Below are 24,201 nucleotides of genomic sequence, written 5' to 3'. Positions count from 1 at the left end.
GTTGGCAGATGGTTGGACCAAGGCAGTTGAAACTGTTAGTGTCTTTAACCCATAAAGTTGCCATATCAGATATTTCCTGGCAATTATACAATGTTGCTCCTATTAAAATAGGCATTTGACAAAACACTAAATATAGACACAAAAAGGTGGAGTGATTCAGCGGGTCAGGCAGCATCACTGGAGAAAGGGAATAGGTGACGTTTCAGGTTGAGACCCTTCTTTCACTGAGTTACTCCAGCACTTCGTGTCTTTCTTGTAAACCAGCATTTGCAGTTCCTTGTGTCTACTGTCATTCTCAAGTACTTAATTGATAGTCAATTGTTTTGGAAAAGTCTGAGCTTGTGAAAGCTGCTATGGAAAGATGTGGCTTTCAATAATTCAGTCATAAAAACAAGTCTGAGACAGAATATGGAGCCACAAGGAACTGCAGATGCAGGAATCTTGAGCAAAACACCAAATGCAGGAGGAACTCAGCGGGTCAGGCAGCATCTAGATAGGGAATGGACAGGCCTCTCTGAAGAAGGGTCCCAACGCAAAATGTTGCATGTCCACTTTCTCCCGAGAAGCTGCCTGACCCACTGAGTTCTAACACTTTAACTCCCCCCTCCCATTCCCACATTGACTTTTCTGTCCTGGGCCTCCTCTACTGTCAGAGTGAGGCCCAGAGTAAATTAGAGGAACAGCACCTCATATTTCGCTTGGGCAGCTTACATCCCAGCGGTATGAACATTGCCTTCTCTAACTTCAAGTAACCCTTGCTTTCCTTCTCTCTCCATCCCTCCCCCCTTTCCAGTTCTCCCACCAGTCTTACTGTCTCCAACTACATTTTATCTCTGTTTGCTTTGTTGACACCTTCTTCCAGCTAACAACGATCCATTATACACTTTCCTTGATCTCCACTCCCTTTGTCCTATTTTCACACCTTACACTTCCTTATCTATGTATCTCCCTCTCCCCTGACATCAGTCTGAAGCAAAGATCTTATAGCAGAGCAAGATGGGTTACTCTCACGCAAACGTGTAGTACGCTCATGGGCGGATTCATGGGTGATTATAGGACTCATTTTAGCAACCAGTCCCCGCCATCTTGTTCCGCCATCTTGTTCCGCCATCTTGCTTCCGGCCAAAGATCGGATCTTTGTTTCCGCAGCGGGGAGAGGGAGTGAGCGGCCCGGGGCAGCAGGGAGAGGGAGTGTGCGGCCTGGGGAGAGGGAGTGTGTGGCCTGGGGCAGCGGGGAGAGGGAGTGTGGGGCCCGGGGAGAAGGAGTGAGCGGCCCGGGGCAGCGGGGAGAGGGGGTGCGCGGCCCGGAGAGAGGGAGTGCGCTGCCCGGGGCAGCGGGGAGAGGGAGTGTGCGGCCCGGGGCAGCGGGGAGAGGGAGTGTGGGGCCCGGGGAGAAGGAGTGAGCGGCCCGGGGCAGCGGGGAGAGGGGGTGTGCGGCCCGGGGCAGCGGGGAGAGGGAGTGTGGGGCCCGGGGAGAAGGAGTGAGCGGCCCGGGGCAGCGGGGAGAGGGGCATAGGAGGGGGGGGAGACATTGTAGTGTGGGGGCAGGCGAGGGAGTGCTGGGGGGGTGGGGGGGGGGGGTAGAGTTGAGGGGTGGGGATAAGGCCTAGTGTGTGTGAAGTTGCGGGGAGGTTTACAATGTTTCTTATTTAATGTCCCTTGTCTAGTCTGAAATAAAGTTCATCGTTGGATCAGAAGAAATATAATTGTGTGTGTTATATGATTATATACATTTATATCACATTCATGTAAATGTGTTTATAAACATTTAATTCTTTAACAAGAATTAACAGAATTATGAACTGACAGAATTATGAATCTAACCCTATATCACACACACAAACTGTTGCCCCGCAACATGGATTACACTGCGAGTCGGGTCGGGTCAGGTAGGCTCCGGTTACTAAAATGGGCGGGGAAAAATGCCCAGGATCCCCTCAGTAGCGTACTACACGTCAGCCCATTGTATTTCGCAGGAGTAGCCCATCTTGCTCTGCTCTAAGATCTTTGGTCTGAAGAAGGATCTCGACCCGAATCGTCACCATTCCATCTCTGCACAGTTGCTGCCTTTCCCGCTGAGTTACTCCAGCATTTGTGTTTTGCTCAGAGATAGAATATTCTGCAGCAAAATGTTTGCCAAATGATTCTCCAATGCTTTTCCAGCTTCTGCAAGGAGCAAGTACTCTGAAGGAATACTTTACACATTTGGATGAATGCAGTGCCAACAACATAAGCAAAATAATATTCAGGCCCTGTTTAATTAGTCACCCTGCAGTACCATCTTGAGCAGAAATTCCCAACAAGAAGTAAGTCCTGTGACAGAAAGAAAATACAAGGAGAAACACAGAAAGGCAGACAAAATCATCAAGGACCCACACCATCCTGGCCACACACCTATCTCACCACTGCCATCAGAAAGAAGGTACAGGAGCCTGAAGACTGTAATGTCCAGGTTCAGGAACAGCTACTTCCCCACAGCCATCAGGCTTTTAAACACAACGAATAAGCTGTGAGCTCTGAACTGCAAAAGACTATATTATTATTTGTTATTTGCACTATATTTGTTATTTATTGAACTTTTTCTTTATTTTCCCCGTTATATACAAAGTTGACATATTCACATATTCTGTTGTGCTGCAGCAAGAAAGAATTTCATTGTCCCGTCTGGGACATATGACAATAAAACACTCTGATTCATGACTCTTGACTCTTGAGAACTGCAGATGCTGGTTTTGACCAAAGATCAACACAAATTGCTGGAGTAACTCAGTGGGACCAGGCATAATCTCTGGAGATAAAGGATAGGTGACCTTTAGGGTCGGGACTTTGTGTCTTATCTTAAGAAAATACAAGTCTTTGCTCGTGTTCAGGTGCGATCAAACTTAGCATTCATTCCACATCCCCCAAAAGATTGAAGTTGAATAGAACAGTACTGCATAGGAACGGGCCACTTGACCCGTGATGTCTGTGCCAAGCGTGGTTGAGGCCAAGTTAAGGGCCTGTCCCACTTTCACAACCTAATTCACCACCTTTTTTACTCGTGGACATTTTTCATCAGGCTAGAAAAACGCCCGACCTACTTGATGCCACGAGTACCTACGACTAAGCATCACGGCCTGCTACGACCTACCTTCGACCTCGTAGTGACCATGCTGCGAGTACGAGTCAAGGGCAAACTCGGCAGAGGTCGTGAATTAGGTTGTGAAAATGGGACAGGCCCTTTAAGCGAATCTCCTTCGCCTGCATTTGATCCAGAGATGCCGCCTGACCTGCTGTTCATATGCCTATCCAAAAGCCTCTTCAATGCCGCTATCGTATCCCTGGCAACCTGTTCCAGGCACCCACCATTCTCTGTGTAAAATATCTTGTCAAATGTCTTACTAAAGTCCATGTCGACGCTATCCACTGCCCCACCTTCTTCAATGTTCAGACAAATTTCACAATCCAGACGGCATCTTATTGAATGAGATTTAATAAGATCCTCAGGATAATTACATTGAAGGTAGTGGATATCTTTAAATGAATTAAAAGGTCGTAATCCATCGGAAGAATTCAGAGTATAATACCTATTACTGTCTGCTTAAAGCCATACTTTGTCTTGTTATAAATTAATATTTCATTAAAGATAAACAATAAATAGCATGATGGCTATATTTTATTTTAGTTTGTAAAGAGCACAAACGGTAACATTATAAAAAAAAGGAGACTTGGTGTATACTTGCAGACTTGTTTTATTGCATTAGAGACTACAAATATATAATTTGTATTAAACAGTGATGGAGGGTTAGCAGGTTTGCAGGGCTGATTCAACCAACAGGACATTACCATAGTTAACCTCAGTGAGTGTTCATAAGTGACAGGAGCAGAATTAGACCATTTGGCCCATCAAGTCTACTCCGCCATTCAATCATGGCTGATCTATCCCTCCCTCCCTCCTAACCCCATTCTCCTGGCTTCTCCCCTTAACCATGACACCTGTACTAATCAAAGTGTTCCAAGCACTTTGATTTCTGGATGCCTCGATTTCTGGATATAAATCTCTGCCTGAAATGTATCCATTGTCTTGGCCTCTACAGCTGTCAGTGGCAATGAATTCCACAGATTCACCACCCTCTGATTAAATAAATTACTCCTCATCTCCTTCCTAAAAGAACGTCCATTAATTCGGAGGCCATGACCTCTGGTCCAGGTGGAAACATCCTCTCCACATCCTCTCCATCCAGGAGTGGTGAGCAGCTTGTGCTTGTTGCACTGTTTGCATGTTTTTAGCTGCTTTGGCAACTTGAGTTGTGAAGTGGCTCCTCACAGCTGAGGCTATGTGGTGTCCAGTCCCTTCCAGCAGTATATCAGAAGTTCTGCCCTCAGATGCAGGATGACCATGTCCCGAGGCATCCAGAAATCAAAGTGCTTGGAACATCTAAACCTAGCCAAAAAATAATTTAAAAAAAATCTTAATTATTGAACATTAACAATCACTAAAGAAAAGACATAAGCTAGACACAATGTGCTGGAGTAACTTAGTGGGTCAGACAGCATCTCTGGAGAAAAAGAATGAGGGATGTTTTGGGTCAGGACCCTTCTTCAGACTTCGGTCCCATCACCCATCCTTTTTCATCTGCGAGTAGATACATTGAAAAATTATATTTTGAGTGTTACCCAGTTAAATAACACCAGAAATGATGGCAATCAAACCATACATAAGTATAACAGGTCATGCAAAAAGAGAAAGGGAACAGAACGCAGCACATAGTGTCACAGCTACAGAGGAAATACAACAGAAAAGCGTAAGAAATGCTAAAGGTAGCGTGGAAGGTTGGGGAAACATCCTTCGCTTCCGAGAGGTCCGTTTAAGAGTCTGATTTGGAGGTCAGAATGAGGGATGCTGTCTGGACTACATTAATATAGTCAAATTTAGAGGTAATTAAGGCGTGAATGGGAACAGATGAGCGGAAGAATTAGAAGACCAAGGCAAAGATGTACATGAGACCTCTTAGTCATAAAGCAAATATGTGGTCCATAGTTCAAATTGAGGACAGGGACGAAACCAAGGTTGCGAGAAGAAGGCAAGGAACGGTATTTGAGTCAATGGCCCGAGATGCCACGGTTTTGGATTATTTAATGCAGCTAAAGATCTCCTTATCTGACACTAGATGGCATGATATAGGGGCAGTGGAAGAGTCAAAATAGGGGTGGCATGCTGTGTATCGCCAGATTACATACAGAAACGGATGCATTGTTTCTGGATGATGATTCTGAGATGGGACCCAAGGATAGGTCTTTGGGGGAAGGGTAACAGCAGGGGTGAGAAGAGAAGCCATTAACGATAAGTACTTTTTACTGCAAAAAGTAAATGGATAAGGATAAAACCTGGTGAGTGGAGTTCCAATCAGCTGGATTATTTAGAAAGGAATTAGAGGCAAGTGATATTTTCAACCATTCAAAGGCGGTCAAGATGGATAAGGAGTTTTAAACTTAAGAAGGAACTGCAGATGCTGGAAAATCGAAGGTAGACAAAAATGCTGGAGAAACTCAGCGGGTGAGACAGCATCTATGGAGCGAAGGAAATAGGCGACATTTCGGGTTGAGACCCTTCTTCAGATTGAAGAAGGGTCTCGACCCGAAACGTTGCCTATTTCCTTCGCTTCATAGATGCTGCCTCACCCACTGAGTTTCTCCAGCATTTTTGCCTACCTAGGAGTTTTAAGCTATTACCTTTGTCACATATGATGGTATTAGTGACTGATGAGACCTATTTCAGTACCAAGGTTAATTCTTAGACCAGATTCAATGAATTTAGACAAGGAGTCAACTTCATTTTGAGTCCATCTTGTTACAAATGTTGACATCGCTGTCATCGTCCGTCCTGAAAAGGACGCAAACTTCCGGCGACAATCAGTGGGAGCCATCACTTGATGCAATAGATGATGGTGGTGGTAGAATTAGCTCAGGACACTTCCAGTTTCCAGCCCTGCGACGTGGACGCTTCTGCTATGGGGTCAAGGAGTCAACGAAAGATGTGAATAAACTGAAGAAGCTATGATATGTGCAGGAGTAAAGGAAGGTTTGAATACGTGTGGTTTGCAAGTCTAAGACTTGTGAGGTGCGGGCATTGACCACGCGATCCATTGATCCCATCGATACATAATCCAAATCCAAGTCCGAGACATTCAATAAATTGCAACTAACATATTGCCAATTCTATAATGGGAGGCTTGATACCATTGTTTAAGTTTCAATTCCAGCAATAATTGGAGCATTTTCAAAAAGATTAACTGGCAAAGGCAAGTTTGAGAAAGCAGCCGGCATTTAACGAGTGTTTAATGTTGTTCAGAGAGAAATTAAATAAATAGAAATGAAAGGTTAAACCCCCATCTGCAGCGTGATTATTGTCTCAGCATGAATGCAGGGTGGTGTCAGTCCAAAACACAAATATACCTGTGTCAATTCACCAACTGAAATAAACCGCACTTTTTCTGGATTTATGTACTCATTGCAGCCGGAAAAGAATATTCTGATTGCTGACATGCCTCATTGGCAATGCTTGATCTCGTGGGCATTCTAGTTAGAACTTGGGGTCCGCCCTAATAGGATGCAGCTTGGAACTGGGAAAGCAAATCCTCCTTTCTGATCTGTATCAGGAAGAAGATTTCCCTGCTTTATTTTGTGACATTTAGTCTTAGATTTAGTTTTAAAGATTCAGCGCAGAAGCAGACATTTCGGCCCACTGAGTCCATGACATCCAGCAATCACCCCATACACTAGCACTATCCTACACACTAGGGGCAATTTACATTTTTTTCAAAGCCAATGAACCTACAAACCTGTACGTCTTTAGAGTGTGGGAGGAAATACTCTAAGCATGGGAGGTAGCACCCGGAGAAAACCCACGCGGTCACAGGGAGAATGTACAAACTCCATATAGGCAGCACCCGTGGTCAGGATCGAACCCGGGCCTCTGACGCTGTAAGGCAGCAACTCTACCGCTGCGCCACCATGCCACCCCTTACGAAGGAGCTACTTCTGAACAGCCCTCCAGGGTACTATATGCAGGTGGAAATTCTTTGGATTGGGGAAGCATATTTCCGATCCAAGCAACATCTGGTCTTTTTCTGACTTTCTCAACCAGCGCGATTGTGGCCAAACGATAGTGATCAGGAGGGGGGGGACATTCCTGGCTGATGCTACTCTTTCTTGTTAAATAACATCGTGCATGCTCTGCATAGACAACTATCAGTAATTGCTGTACTTGTACCCAGTTTAGATTAGCACCTCAGATAGTGATCTGAAGTCAATCTTCAATCATCTCCCTTCTGTCTGATGGACAATTTAAAAGTGGGTTGAATTTCATGGATTTGTTTACTTCTCAGCATTTTTTGCCCTCGGCAAGTTTCAAAAATTCAACTGCTGCAGAGGCACGATATAGAAGCATTCAGTTACTTTTTTCAATGCCCCAAGAGTATTTGGGCAATTTGGTGTTATGGACACATTATTCGTTTACATTTTTGTTGTTGTAATGTGCTGTCCCTATAAGCATTGGTAGAGAGTGTCCAATACTGCTTTGCTCGGAATTCATGGATACATGTTTCTAGAAGATTTGTTTGTTATTAAAATGCAGTAGGGAGAGGTTCAGGAGTCATGGGAGCAGAATTAGGCCATTCGGCCCATCGGGTCCACCTTGCCATGCAATCATGGCTGATCTACCTTTCCCTCTCAGCCCTATTCTCCTGCCTTCTCCCCATAACCCTTGACACCCTGTGAATTTTCTTCTTGCTCATTTGGCTTTTTGAAGTCAGTCACAGCCCCCAATACTAGTGCTGGGGCTTTTTTTTTAGCAGCTTTGTGAAGCCTGCCCTGAATTGTATTTGCTTGACAAATAGAGGCTGGTTTAGCTTGGGTACCCAGGAGGTTTTTTTTCTGAATTTGGCAGCATCTTGGAAGATAAACAGTGGACGGAAAATTTAGTTTAAATAAAATCCGTCACCTGTCTTAGGCAACATAAATTATAAACTGTGTAGGAAGGAACTGCAGACGCTGGTTTAAACCGAAGATGGACAGAAAATGCTGGAGTAACTCAGCGGGACAGGCAGCATCTCTGGAGAGAAGGAATGGGTGACGTTTTGGATTCTTCAGTCTCCCAGGCCCAATCCCTTGTGTACGAAAGAGTAGCTGATTTCAGTCAAGGTGATCTTTCGGGTTCCGTAGCTGACCTCACTTTAAAAAGAAGAAAGGAATTGGAAAGAGCAAAGCAGATTTTTGTTTTATTTAATTTTAAAGAAGCAGTTTCCCAGTTTTAAATGTAATCAGTAATAATCGCGGCGTTCCCTCACTGAAACTATCGGGAAATAATTATACCCGCAGTTGAAGTCACATAGGGAAACCAATCCTCCTTAAGTATTTAGGGGCTTCAGCTGTTTTGGGAACCACACTGTGATTTTGTTTTATGTGTGTCAGTCAATATAACCATGATTTATTCATAGATATTATCACAGATTTATAAAATCAATTTTTCTTTCTTAATAAGTTAAATGTCAGGATTGTCTGGACAACGGGCGCCCTCCCACCTGCTGCCTTCACCTCGGGCATTGCTTCGGAGAATAATGCGAGCGGTGATAAATGGTGCTTTCCGTTTGTCAATAATAGAGGAAGGAATCTGGTGTCTATCCAAGAAGATTAAGGCTCTGAGCATATTCTCGGCGAAAATAACTGCTTGGAAATTGCCCCGTTTGCCTGGAATCAGCAGATCTGTGATTCTAACCACGTGCCTTCAAGGTGTTTTCGACAATTGGTTCGGCTGAGGTGCCAGCCCAATAGCAATACTGTGCTAGGGCCGAGCATTAAATGTGTCTGAGGAAGGGTCTCGACCCAAAACGTCACCCATTCCTTCTCTCCGGAGAAACTGCCTGTCCTGCTGAGCTACTCCAGCGTTTTGTGTCTATCTTTAGAGATACTTCCTTTGATGACCACCTCCCCCGCTTCCCACCCTCCACAGATTGTCTTTGATTTAGGATTTATAATGAAGGCAAAACTGTGGGCACTCACCATGGTAAAGCTGACCACAGCTTCTCAAACCTACACTGGGGTACTCTAATATAGAAGACCAGATGTTGGTAGGAGCTTTTCCCTGGGTGGGCTGTTGAAATGCTTGCAGATGGAACCCTTTCTGAAATCAATGAATTAACAAGAACTTCAGCATCAAGGGCAGAAGTAACTTAGTAGAGCCCAGTAGCTGCAGTCAGTTTCACAACGGTGGGCACTGACAGTTTTGCCTTCATTGCAAATGCAACATCTGACAATCTATGTTGTGGAGTTCAGCAATGGAATTATCTCTTGTCAATGTTAAGCAGTTGATGTGCATTTAGTTCAGTATTTAGATTTTAATTTTAAAGCTCCAGCATGGAAACGGGCCCTTCAGCCCGTCGAGTCCACGCCTACCATTGAGCACCCGTTTGCACAAATTCTATATTCTACTTTCTTATTCGGGAGAATTTACAGAGACCAGTTAACCTACAGACCCGCATGTCTTTGGGGTGTAGTGGGAAAGCGGAGAAACCGGTATAAACCCACGGTGCTGATTCCGCACAGTCAGCACCCGAGGTCAGGATCGAAGAGTCTGAAGAAGGGTTTCGACTAGAAACGTTGCCTATTTCCATCACTCCATAGATGCTGCTGCAGCCGCTGAGTTTCTCCAGCACTTTTGACTGTCGTCAGGATCGAACCCAGGTCTCTGCTGCTGTACCAGCCCAATGGCCATTATGCCATCCTAGCATGTAATGCTAGATCCCAGTACAATATTGCTCCCTTTAATATGCATCTGTACACTGTGGATTGCTCAATTGTAATCATGTCGTCTTTCCGCTGACTGGTTAGCACGCAACAAAAGCTTTTTACTGTACCTCGGTACACGTGACAATTAACTTAACTAAACAATACTGCTGGGGGAAGGAACTGCAGATGCTGGTTTAAACCGAAGATAGACAAAAAATGCTGGATTTACTCAGCGGGACAGACTTCAGTCTGAAGCAGGGTCTCGACCCTAAACGTCACCCATTCCTTCTCTCTAGAGATACTGCCTGAGTTACTCCAGCATTTCGTGTCTATAAACAATACTGCTGATGCGTTGTATTTAACAACCTGGCGTATCAGCTGAAACAATTCTCAATGGCTTTGCTGCAGTAACTTCAAGAACATGGACCACAGCTCTAAAGCGATTGAGAACAACAGTGGCATGTTTGGCGAATGGTGCCTAGTCTTGATCACTGCTGACCACTACTCTGGCCTTTAGAAAATAATTTTATTTGTGGAGTCTAATTACCCTTAGCGTAAATATTTCCTACTTTAAGGGAATCTACAATAATTCTAGATGTTGCATTCTTTCAGCCTCCGTGGTCCTGATATTTATTTCGTGCTCAGTAAACTGTTTTGCAGAATTGACTAACTCGGCCCAGCCTGTTTGATTACATCTGTGTTGCTGAATACCGCAGATCTCCTGTGTCAGCCTGAAATTAATGTCGAGGCGGGAGGAATTCCACGCTACAATGATCCCTGGGGAAGTATTTTCAATGTCAATTGTAATCAGTCAAAATCATGATCAATGTAAAGGAGCTGAAAACTCTATAGAGTCCCAAACTGTCTTGGATTCTACGAAGGGGGGATTTGGTAATGTTCTCCAGTTGGGACTGAAGGCCCATTGGGGGCAATAAAAGAAAAAAAAACAGTGTATGTTTCGACCAAGCACAATTTTCTTTTTTTTGCGCCGAGGGCCATATTTTAAGCCTTAGAAAATCAACGGCCGAAATTTGCTTGGATTCCTTTGTGTGTGATGTGCTAGTGGTCACAAAAGTTAGTGTGCGCATGCATCCATCACACAGCGTGCAATATTCACTCAGCATTGTGTAGAAAGGAATTGCAGATGCTGGTTTGCACCAAAGATAGACACAAAATGCCAGAGTAACTCAGCGGTTCACGCGAGAAGGAATAGATGACGTTCGGCTCTGAAGAAGGGTCTCGCCCAGAAACATCCCCTATTCCTTTTCTCCAGAGATGCTGCCTGACCCGCTGAGTTACTCCAGCATATTGTGTCCATCTTCGCTGTAAACCAGCATCAGTCGTTCCTTCCTATACAGCAGTACCTGGCAGATTGGGACCCACTTTGGAATCCATCTACTTCCGGTTAATTCTTCCCTTGTTACTTTTCTCTCAGAGGGCCACGGGTCTTTGGAACTATTTTCCTAAAGGGAGATGGAAGCAGGATCTTAAGAGAGAGGTTGATCGGTTCTTGGTTAAGCAAAGGGGATCATTGTGGATAAATGGGGATGCAGTGATTTGGTTGCAGTCAGATGATGCATGATCTGACTAAATGGTGGAACAGACTTGAGGAGATGAGTGGCTTCATCCTGTTACTCATTCATACGATTATGCGTCCCATTTCAGAAAACCTGTGGTGAATGTCGGGGGGAATCACAAATCACTGGGCCTACTGTTGGTAGTTTGATTTTGCAGTGCAGGTTGGAATTATAAAAATAGCATTAAGATAACACTAATGTCCTACATTATGAACTTCAAATTAGTATACAGTTTCATGTATAATTTAATGCTCAGATTTCCCCCTGTTCATTTGACCACAATTGTGTGGTGAGAAGTTGCTCTGTGCTCTACAAAACTGGGCCAATAAACATTGTAGATATTGGAACTGTGAAACAGTCTGCAAATGAGCATCTGAGGTGCAGGAGTAGGCCATTCAACCCTTTGAGCCAGCACCGCCATTCACTGTGATCATGGTTGATCATCCACATTCAGTACCCCGTTCCTGCCTTCTCACCACATCCCCTGACTCCGCTATCTTTAAGATATCTTTTAGATCTTGGGTGATCTCAAAGACGGGAAGAGGTTAATCCAGCTTCCGTCCCAAATTAAACCTTAGCATGTAAACAGGGCTCGGGGCTGCAGGCTGAGGAGTTTCATTATGCTGCTGTATTTGAAAACTGACAATGATGGAGGGAGGTATAAAGAAAGCACATTTGGAAGTCTTTAAAAAGCAAGGCTGGATTTGCAATATTCTGTGATCGAGTCAACTAGCTCCAGGGTACGCCTTGCCAAGATGTCTTATCAGATGGATGACATACTCCAGACTCGAGAGGGGAAAATCATATAGGCAATATACCTCTGTACATAACAAGCAGTAATGAGCAAGCAGCCGGTTGCAAGAGTGGAAGCCAGATAAATGAAGTGTAATATGCAATTAAAAAAATCTCAACGCTGAATGCGCTTTTCCTGGCTGGGTTGAATATGTAACAATGTAACCACACACACACACACACACACGCGCGCGCACACACGCACGCGCACACACACACACACACACACACACACACACACACACACACACACACACACACACACACACACACAGTTGACAACTACGGGAGATATTATTATAACTGCATGGCTTTAGGCAGTTACTGAAATAATGATGCAGTGGCATAATTTTTCAGTTGGGAAGTATTTCTACATTTACATCTGGACACTTTATGAATGATTTGTCTTTAATGCAATGGGTAGTCGTAGTATCCTGCGGGGACGTTTGTAATAAGAGAAATATTTGCGCTGCTTTCGACTTGCTATTTAGCTCATTGCTAAGGGTGCTATATAAAGGAAGATGTCACTGATCGCTTGGATCAGCATTGTTTAGATTCAAGTGAATCAGTTCTTCAAAAATGATAATAATCTTGCCCAAACGCACAATAATATGATGAAGGAAATTGTAGATTGCTCTCATGGTTTACCCTTGTGTCCCCACCCCCATCTGCAGTGAAACAAAAGATGATTTTCCAAGCATTTTATTGAGAAGGATTTTTAATATGCATTGTATCTTTTTGGGTAAGACATTTTTCGGGATTCCTATCTACGATCTCAGGTAAATCTGAAGGCACTGTATAAGACAACGTGAACGTCATTGGAAGTTATCGGAGCGAGAATTTGCCATTCAACCTCCTCATCAACGCACACCTTTCAACAAGATCTTGTTGGAGAAACAAGGAACTGCAGATGCTGGTTTATACCAAAGATACACACAAAGTGCTGGAATAACTCAGCGGGTTAGGCAGCATCTCGGGAGAAACGGATGGGTATGATTTCAAGTTGGGATCCTTCTTCAGACTTTTTTTCCAAAATTATACTTTATTTATTAAATATGGCTATAGAGATACAGCGCGGAAACAGGCCCCTTGGCCCACTGGGTCCACGCCGACCAGCGATCGCCCTGGACACGAGCACTATCATAAACACTAGGGACATTTTAAATTTTTACCGAAGCCTACAAACCTGAACGTCTTCGGAGTACGGAAGGAAACTGGAGCTCCCGGAGAAAGCCCACGGATCGCAGGGAGAATGTGCAAACTCCGTACAGACAGCACCTGTAGTGAGGATCGATCCCGGGTCTCTGGCGCTGTAAGGCAGCAACACTACTGCTGTGCCATCCCATATGGACCAATACAGTTGGGACATGGCATTATTTTCATTCACTGTGCCAAGCAATTCAATCTATTAACCAACAATGTGGCAACCTCACCAATGTGTCATCCTCAGATGTTGCAACGGGGAAATGTTTGAGAGGCTGTTTACATGTTAGTCCAGTCGCTCAGTGTCTAGTGGTGGCTGGACAAGACACCATGGTATTTTCCTCGAGAGCCTGAGAGGTAACTGCACCAAGCTTCTGTGTGTCCCTTAATACCGACTCCTGAGCCTTGAATACTGCCGGCTGGCCGCTCTTGTGACTTTTGAACTCAATCTCTCGGAGACTGAAATTGGTTTTGTTTATTGTCACGCGTACCGAGGTTCCGTGAAAGCTTTTTGTTGCGTGCTATCCAGTCAGTGGAAGGACTATACACGATTGCGATCGAGCCGTCCACAGTGTACGGATACAGGATAAAGAGAATAAAGTATAGTGCAAGTCCGATTGAAGATGGTTGTCAAAAGTTCTTAATGTTTAAGAAGGAACTGCAGATGCTGGAAAATCGAAGGTACACAAAAATGCTGGAGAAATTCAGCGGGTGCAGCAGCATCTATGGAGCGAAGTAAATAGGCAACGTTTCGGGCCGAAACCCTTCTTCAGATGGTTTGTCAAAAGAAACAGACGTTCTCTTGGAGACCTTCTTGGTCGAACTCTTCCAAACTCGAACTACATCACGTTTTTATACTCTTAAGATCAAAGATAACAGCAGGTAGTTAAAAGCTACACTGAACAAGTCATGGCCATTTGAGTGGACAGATTGTGTGCAAAGCTGTCCTCTCATTTTCAAACTGATTACTGCTTTCAATGTACATTCGAATAGATAATCTGAAGACGGGTTCTTGTTTTGAATGAATGGCTTTTACTTCCACCTAATTTTACAATCCCTGAATAATTCTTTATAGCAGCATTCATTTGTAGACGTGATGCACGGGAAGGCCAAGAAGTCCATGTGGATCAAAGTGCGCCTTTCGCTAAGTTAAGGTTCCATCGCACTCAGTATTTGTCTCAATATGTATCCCTAGTCTTAAAAAGTTGTGCAATTAGTGATGTGATTAGGGCGTTTTTATGTTAAGGGAAAATTGCAAGTATCCACTGTCAAGACTAGTAACAGCGTAGTATGTACACCACCTTGTCGGCCATCTTTGGCTCATGGCAGAAATATTTACCCCGTCTCCGATAAAAATAAATGAATTTCCGATTAACATTTATTTGTTCATGAGCTCACAGTACAGTCTGCAACTTTAGCGATACCACAGCTTTTGGTTCCTGAAGGCAGAGATAACTTATGAATAAAGCAGTTTTGCACAAAACTGATAGTGCTTTGGCAGAAGATGAGGGTACATTATCACACACTGACCTGCATGAGCAGCGCTGGTTTATAATGAGGTAAGGTGCACAGAAATAAACCAGTTGGCAGGAAATTGGTGACCTTTTTACATTGCAGTGCCTGCAGCTTAATCTTTAATGAAATGGGTTTACTTCAGACTGGGCGGCACTGAAAGCACCGCCATGCCTAATGAATTTAGGTCATCAAGTTTAGAACAACTACCCTGTACCAGCAATAATCAGACTCAAAAAAACTAAGTGCCAGAGGACCTCAGCAGGCCAGGCAAAATCTGTGGAAGGAAATGAATAGGTGATGTTTTGAGTCAGGACCATTACCAAGTTCCAAGGCTTACATTTTACAGCCAACAGCTCTTGTTGAAAGTTTCCATGAATAAGCTAAGGATGGGTCTTTGGAGTGATTTCCATGGTGTGTAAGTTGACGGTTTAATGTAAAGGAAGCCCATGTGGGCTCAAAGATCATGAAGTATCCCAGTTAGCACTGAAGTCGACCACCTCCCTGCCAGTCCAAATATTGTGCTTGTGCCTCATTCAAGACATTTGAACATATCATCGATGCTAACACTGCGTTGCGTAGCTGAGGGATTATTGTAGTGTCAACAGTGTTATCTTTGAGTGAGATGTATTGGAATGTGTGGGAAGGAACTGCAGGTGCTGGTTTACAACGAAGATAGACACATTGCTGGAGTAACTCAACGGGACAGGCAGCATCTCTGGATGGAAGGAATTAAAAATATATCTAAATATATAGTAGAGTTCTTCCCCATGTTTAAGCATTGGACTGATCATTGAAAGAGACCCGCTGAGTTTCTCCAGCATTTTTGTCTACCTTCGATTTTTCCAGCATCTGCAGTTCTTTCTTAAACATTGAAAGTCAGAATGTTTCTTTGATGTGGTTGAACAATGGTAGATAAAGGAAGTGTCTTTCTATAAGATCAGAGTTGCTAGTTAGAATATTTCAGCTGTTGTACTGCAAAACACTTAAGCAGGAAGCTTATTCTTTGACAAGCTCAGGCATAGACAGTCTTGAACGCATCATTTTAGCCCGTCAGCCAACATTAGGTGAAAATGAAATGTGCCAAGTTTTAATGAAGTTAGTAGAGCGTTTCGGCAGAATGAGCCGAGTCATTGGTTCAGATTTATTTCGGTTTTTTACAACTTTCATGCAAATAGTGAAAACTACCGTGTTTAAAGAAAAATTGGCTCCTGATTCAAATTATGAAAATATTCAGATTTCTTCAGTTCCAAGTTGCATCGAGTTATACTTGATGGCAATAAATTTACTTGCTTTAGAGTTGCATTTTTGCCATCTCCGCCGAGGTGAATAAATGGAGCGTTCATTATCAACAACACGCATAATAGACCAATCGTACGTGTAAGCACAAATCCAAAGTCAGCGATCAGCTGAAGGGCTTCCTTGTGAATGGATTTTTCATCAAAAAAACAACTGAGAGAGTTAAGGTGGACACAAAATGCTGGAGTAAAGCCCCTGTCCCACTTAGGAGGGACCTAAACAGCAACCTCTGGTGACCTTGCCCGCCACCCACCATGAGGTCACCGGAGGTTTTGGCCACTCTCCCTAATGGTCGAAAGTGGTTTCCGCGTGGTCGAGGCTTCATCTAGGTTGCTGCTATTTTTTCATCATGATTAAAACCGGCCTCGACTAAAAATAGGTTGCCGTTTTTTAAATCGATCATTTTTTAGTCGCAGGTCTAGTTGAAGCCGGTTTTCTTCATAGTCTAGGAAGGTTTTCAACATATGCGTGGGAGGTGGTAGGAGGTTGCAGGTCACCTCGACCTTGATTTTTTTTTTGGGTGGCGGACAAGGTCACCAGAGGTTGTTGTTTAGGTCTCCTAAGTGGGACAGGGGCTTAATAACTCAGCAGGTGAGGCATCATCTATGGAGAGAAGGAATGGGTGACTCTCGACCCGAAGCGTCACCCATTCCTTCTCTCCATAGATGCTGCCTCACCCGCTGATTTACCCCAACATTTTGTGTCTACTTTTGATTCTATCCAGCATCCGCAGTTCGTTCTCACACAAACTGAGAGAGTGACTGTTTTCAGGACTGTAAAGCTGATAATTATCGTCCTCTCTTCCAGGGCTTTCTCATTGATGAATCCAAAACATTTATCATGAGAAATATAGAATGGAGTAAAAGCAGAAAATGTAGTCATTTATAGGACATTGATGCCATCTAAAAGCCGGTGGCAACAGTTAGACCCTGGGTGGACTATTTTTGTCTGCCTTGTCATTGTAGCAGTGTGCGGATTAGCGCGCAATTAGTTTTGTAAACTGTCTGCTTGTAAAGTTGGATGCCTTAAGGGCCTGTCCCACCAGCATGCGATTGCATGCGTCTAGCGCGACCAAATGTGGTGGCTTGAGGCGTACGGCCTCGCGTGTACGGTCCCACACCTTGAGGTGTACGGTCCCATTTCCAACCGCGGAGCCGTCTGGAGTTTTGCGCGGCTGGTCCCGACATCATACTCACCTATCAGCTGGGCAGAAGGCGGGCAACTGAATTTGGACGTCGCACGGCGTCGGGCGGTTACGTCATCACGCAACGGCACGTCGGGTGGTGACGTCATCGCGCAACACCACGCGCTCTGCGTACGGTGTCGAGGCGCTGCGTACGACGTCGATGCGCTGCGTACGGCCTCAATGCGGCTGCGGGCCGACAGGCCGTTGCCGCGCCAAATTTTTGGACAGTGTCAGTTTTTCGGAGCCCGCGCGATGTCGGGACCAGCCCCGCACAACTCCATACGGCTCCGGCGATCGAAGTGGGACCGGCCCCCTGAGGCCATACGGCTCAAACGACCACGTTAGGTCGCGCTCGCCGCATGCAGTCGCATGCTGGTGGGACAGGCCCATTAGTCTGTAGAGGTTATGCCAGCGTTCCGTTGTGGAGAACTGTTCGCAATCTGAACCGTTGGCAAGGCGGAAATGCAACCCCGCAGCTATATAAACAAAAAACCTGGACCTGCCAAGGGCAACGTGTAATTAATGAGAGACGAGGAAAGGTGTGATCTCAAGTGAGATACAGTGTGGTGAACTGGGGAACTGGTTAAACGACTGAGATGGAGGAACGGAGCAGGAGGGGCGGGGGGAGGGGGGTGATAGTAGAAGTTACATAGATTTAGAGATTTCAACGATCGTACATGATAGACAAAATAATGGAGTAACTCAGCGGACAGGCAGCATCTCTGGAGAGAAGTGAAGTGTCAGAGGGAGCAAAAGGCAGATGAATGGGGTTAGGAGGGAGAGATAGATCAGCCATGATTGAATGGCGGAGTAGACTTAATGGGGCCAAATGGCCAAATTCTATTCCTGTTCCTTATGACCTAATGAGAAGGAATTGGTGACGTTTCGGGTGGTTTAAACGGACCGCTGGGTTGTAAGATGCCCAAGCGTAATATGAGGTGCTGTTCCTCCAATTTGCGCGTGGCCTCACTCTGGCAATGGAGGACACCCAGGACAGAAAGGTCGACTTGGGAATGGAAAGGAGATTAGGAATGCCAGCTTGTTTGGCAATATTTTGTTGCTATTGCACAAGAATGAACCAGAGGCATGGAAGAGCATACAGTCTAGTCTTCATATTACTGATTTAAATAAATATTGCAGCATTGTTTAAAAATAAATTTGAATATAACACCTGTGGTTGACCAAGATGGTTTCTAGGAACTCATTTGTGACCAACACCAAATAGTCTTATTTCTTGGGGGATGCTGAGTATTTCCTGTTTTCTGCCTATCTAATGTTTCACATTGTGTAAAAGCTTATCTCTCTTGCTTCACACCCTCGATCATATATTTCCACCTCCTGCTTGCAAGCACCCACCTCCGCAACCTCTCCTTTCACTGACCGTGCCAATCTATCACGAGGAGATCGCGTCTCGTACCCCGCAGGTATTCACAACAATTAAATTATTTCACGGCTACTGAATTATCATTGAGCCTGCAACATTTAATAATCTACCATAACAGACTTTGGATTGGCAGACTGCTCGATAGTTGAGCAACTCACGTTATACGTCAGTGCTGCTTTTCCAAGTAAAGATATGTAATAGCAATGATTCATTTCCTCTGTATTAAGTAAAGTGAATGTTCGGCGACCTATCTCATCAAAAGGATCATTATCTGTGCGACTGATCACAGAGTCACACAGTGTGGAACTAGGCCCTTCGGCCCAACTTGCCCACACCAAACAACATGTCCCAACCGCACTAGTCTCACCTGCCTGCATTTGGCCCATATTACTTCTAGACCTGTCCTATCCATGTACCTATCTAAATGTTTCTTAAACTTTGTGATAGTACCCGCTTCTTCCAGCACCTCCGGCAGCTTGTTCCATATATCCACCACCCTTTGTGTAAGAAAAGTTGCCCCTCAGGTTCCTATCAAATCTTTTCCCCTCACTTTAAACCTGTGTCCTCTGGTTCCCAATTCCCCATACTCTGGGTAAAAGTAAGACTTTTGCAGCATACTCTGCTGAAAATATTTAATATTCTGTTCGGATGAAACCTGGATCAGATGGAAGGTTAACATTTTTTTAAGTTTCAAATTAAAACCCAACCCTCCTGAAACCTGACCACTTGGTGTTTTGGTGGGTGGCCATCGCTTTGGTGTCAATGAGTCTTTCATTTTAAATAGCCGGTGGGCCTTTATTTTAGGAAAGACACAAAATGCTGGAATAACTCAGCGGCACGAGCAGCATCTCTGGAGAGAAGGAATGGGAGACGTTTTGGGCCGAGACCCTTGGAGTCCAGAGATATGGAAGAGTAAGGTGTGAAAACGACAGATCAAAGCAGTTGATGAAGAAATGTAAAATGATTCATTGTTAGTTGAGGGGAAGGTGGCAACTTTATTTTAAGGGTTTCTATTTCAAAGTAGCGTTTTGGCTTTGTGGTGGGATGGTGTTGTGGAGGCAAGAAAGGCCTTTGAAGCACTGCTGGTAGTAGTATTGATGTACTGTAATCCTGTGTACTGAGTTGCAGTGAGAAGTGTTGTGTAGTGTGCTATACCGGTAAATCAAACAAAATGCAAGAGTACAATCTAACCATCTATGAGTACACCAGTTAGTGCAGAAAGAAAAAGGAAACAGATTGCAGAATGTAGTGTTTACGACTACAGAGGAAATGTAGATTAAAAAAAGGACTGCAACAAGGTCGATTGAGAGAGAGAGACTACATTTTCAATATGTGAGAGGTCCGTTCAGTTGTCTGACGATAGCAGCATGGTGGCGCAGCGGTAGAGTTACTGCCTTACAGCGCCAGAGACCAGGGTTCGATCCCGACTCCGGGTGCTAGTCTGTCCGTTGTATGTATGTTCTTCCTGCGACTGCGTGGGTTTTCTCCGAGATCTTCGGTTTCCTCCCACACTCCACAAAGCTGCACGAGTTTGTAGGTTAATTGGCTTGGTATAAGTGTAAATTGTCCTGTGTGTGTGCGTGTGCGTGTGTGTGTGCGTGTGTGTGTGTGTGTGTGTGTGTGTGTGTGTGTGTGTGTGTGCGTGCGTGCGTGCGTGCGTGCGTGCGTGCGTGCGTGCGTGTGTGTGTGTGTGTGTGTGTGATAGTGTTAAAGTGCGGCGATCGCTGGTCGGTGCAGACTCGGTGGGCCGAAGGGCCTGTTTCCGCGCTGTATCTCGAAACTAAACTCAAACTAAACGGCAGGAAAGAAGCTATCTTGGGAGATTTCCCGAAATTGAAAGTGTTAGGAAATGGAAGTTGCCGGAAAATGGTAATACTTTTGATTTCAATAGAGCAAGGATGGGAAGCGGCAAATTCAGGAGACCATTCTGAATTCCCTGGGTATTGTACTACAAGGAAAAAGAATGGGCATTAATAGATCTGACTTTTGTGCAACCTACTCGATACACAAGGGGGGTAAGATTAAATAATAACGTTTTTTCCAAGTACAGAATTTATACGTTACAAAGGTAAACTCTTCAAGCCAATCAGATAATATTTTTATCACTGCGGCTTGAATTATGTGACTATAACAGACCTCAACTTTGAACCATTTACGTGTTTCATTCGTGTGAACCAAGACATCTGAGAAGAGTCCAGACACTGGGTTATCCAGGTTATTTATTACCAAGCCTGTAATATATTACTAGCTGCCTGTTTTCTTGTATATAATTCCTATATTGCAATGTAAATAGGGTTATCTGAGGTAATTGTGTTTAGTGTGCTTGCTTGAAACTGGCCAAGTATAGGTATGAAATAGACACAATATGCTGGAGTAACTCAGCAGGTCCAGCAGCAACTCTGGAGAAAGGAGTAGTTGACGTTTCGGGTGAAAACTCTTTCATCAGATTGAGAGTCAGCAGAGAGGGGAACTAGAGGTACAGAACTAATCAGAGCCGGCAGCGATGACCTTGGGGCCCATAATGGTCCGTTGTTGGCTGTGGGAGAGGTGATGATGAAGGGATACAAACTCTGCTTTGATTCTCCAGTATGAAATAAGCTTGTTATCCGAAATTTCACAAATTTCCACCAAATTCCAGCATCTAACTTTGATACATTGTCGTTGTTCAAGTTTAATTTGTTCCTCTTGATAGTGGCGGAAGAAGCCACGGAAAGGCAGGTGTTTATAGAAGTGGGAATGAGGATTTGCACTAACATTGGGGCTTTTCATTTATTGATTTTGTTTTTTGTTTGTGACTCTCTGTGACTCTATAACGTAGCAAAATGTCCATGCCGACCATGATGTTCCATTTGCCTGCATTTGGCAGACATCCTTCAAAACCTTTCCTATCCATGTACGTACCTGTCCAAGTGTCTTTAAAACGCTGTTATAGTACCTGCCTCAACTACCCCCTCGGGCAGCTTGTTCCATAAACCCACCACCCTCTGGAAAAAGTTGCCCCCCAGTGTAATATTAAATTTAATTGGTTATGCCTCTTGCCTTAAACATATGTCCTGTTATCTGTGAGTGCTGTGTTTGCAGACCTGTTACTGGGGCAAGTAGGATTTTCATTGTTCTGTTTTTGATACAATTAAACATTCTTAACTCAAGTGGTAGCCCACAGGAAGTTTAGGATCAACCCTTTGTACAGAGTGCGGGTGCTTTGAAATCCACTTAAATGCAAATGTATTTTAAAAAGCTGTGGACATTTCAGAGTATCGCTGGACAAAAGAGACAATTACGATGTAACATCAACACAGGCAATGGACAAGGGAACGTCAGCGGTATAGATCACAATGAAGATGTAAGGGTTTTACTGCAGAAGGTCCCTGTCTGAATTCTTTGGACCTAAGCAACATTGAAAATACGGATTTATTCATGTTATTCATTCATCGATCTTTGGGAATGATATTTTTATACATCCAAATGTCATTTGTAGGTAATACAAAGCCCTGAATGCAGGATAAAATATTTGAAGCATTTGATTCTACCCATATACACGGGCTCTGGCAATCCACAACAACACAGTGGCTACTGGTGGAAACCCTAAATGCGAACATTTGACATTTTGGTTGTTTACAGATGAAGGATAGTCGAGCGGAAGATCTTCTATTGTATTAATAGATGTCGAAAAACAAACAGCTAAACAAATACAACACAAAAATCTGAGTCAGAGATCTGTTTTAGGACCATTAACAAAGAATCCACCAGTGCTCCTAGTTGGCTGTACAAGGGATTTTAGCTGAAAATGCATTTTGTGATTGTTCAGTTAAATGTTTGACTTAGCAGGCAAAGCAATTTGGTACCAGCATTGAGATGAGATAATGGATGGGATTGTCGGGTCTCTGGTGCTGTTAGCAGGGTCGTGGTGGGGTGTTGGCGGTGGGGGTAGGGTCGGTGATTGGGAGACGGCAGGGGTGGTCTGCACTGGATGTAATAATTACCGTCTACGAGTTGCTATGGAAGCACTGTGGGGAAGGAAGCCTCCAGAAGGATTTTTGCATTTTATTGGAACGGGATCAACAAAATAAATGGTTTACTTGAACTTTGTCAACAAAGGAATAGCTTGCCCACAAATGGCTCCAGATTAGTGAAGTTTCTAACTGGTGGTATTCTTTGGTTATGCCTGCCCGGCTCAATTTTGGTGGAGGTATCCTCGAAGGGTGAGGAGTTATTTGCAGGTGTCAACATATAATTCACAAATTAGGATTTTACTTTAGTGTCTGGAGTTGTAGTAACTAGCTCAAGGACATGCCAATAGCGATTTAGTTTCAGAAGGTTAAGAATTTTCCTTTTAATGAAAGGAGTCTGTAGTTACAATTGTCTCTTGTCTCTTCAGTCCGAGCCATTTATCTTCTCTGTTACTTTGCACTGCTTGTCACGTCTCATTCACTTTGTTGTTGTAACAGATGGGTTTGATGAATCTCTTCCTCCACTCAAAAAGGTCACATTTGATTAAGGGTTCGGACTTAACCCCTTTAATCAACAGAAACATGAAGTTATTGATTTTTGGTTTCTTCGGAAGGATAATTCAGAAAATGTGTAGTTTAGCACTAGGAGTGTGGCTTTTGTCTCTTTTAGTTTTGTTTTTCTATAGAACTGCGTGGAATTCTGTACAGCATAGCAATGATATATTGTGTATGTGTGTATATATATATGTGTGTGTCTGTGTGTGTGTGTGTGTCTGTGTGTGTGTGTGTCTGTGTGTGTATATATAAATATATATATGTGTGTGTGTATATATATATATGTGTGTGTGTGTGTGTATATATATGTGTGTGTGTGTGTGTGTGTGTATATATGTGTTTGTGTGTGTGTGTGTGTGTGTGTGTATGTGTGTGTGTGTGTGTGTGTGTGTGAATGTTAAGAAGTATTGATGGATGTCTAACCATGTTCACTTAAACTAAAACTACTCAGCGATGCAATTAGTTTGTAAGATTTTGACTTCCAGACTTGTGTTGTGACTGGAGGCAGTGGAAGCATTGTTGGCTGCAGATCTGTAACTGGTGTAGAAATGCTGGGAGCAGCTTCAGATGATGAATTAAGAATCATATTGGCACACATGAAGGGATTTTGGCATGTGCATTTCTTTTCTTTACAATAGCTATGACAATGATCTACGATGTTCTAATGAAATAATGCATTTAATCCAGAACACACGGTGGAAGGATTTTAATTTCCTGGCTGGAGGGAGAGGCCGGGGAAAGCTTGTGCTGAGCTAAAATGTGTCCACTTGAGTTAGAAAGGTTCATAGATCCCATTCAGATCGCACTGTTCAATTTTTCAATCTGCGATATAAAATCTATCGGAGCTGATACAGTGTTAGTGCATCGTTCCTCGTAGCTGTCCCTCGGTATCCATGCATCCTGGTAATGGATGTAATTAGAAACTCCTGCCTCAGTCAGTTTAGCAGCGATATTTGTTTCAAAATGAGCTCTTATCAT

The 24,201-nt window shown here is 43.9% G+C and overlaps 1 protein-coding gene across 6 annotated transcripts in view; it reads left to right on the top strand.

The window, feature by feature from the left end:
• The window catches only part of rara (retinoic acid receptor alpha), a 541,920-nt gene that overhangs the window by 310,567 nt on the left and 207,152 nt on the right, over positions 1–24,201 (top strand). The gene's annotated exons all lie outside the window — the stretch shown is intronic.

Source organism: Amblyraja radiata, chromosome 16 (assembly GCF_010909765.2).
Source record: "Amblyraja radiata isolate CabotCenter1 chromosome 16, sAmbRad1.1.pri, whole genome shotgun sequence".
Taxonomy (NCBI): domain Eukaryota; kingdom Metazoa; phylum Chordata; class Chondrichthyes; order Rajiformes; family Rajidae; genus Amblyraja; species Amblyraja radiata.
Note: the sequence above shows the minus strand (reverse complement) of the source record. Positions and strands in the feature narration are given on the sequence as shown.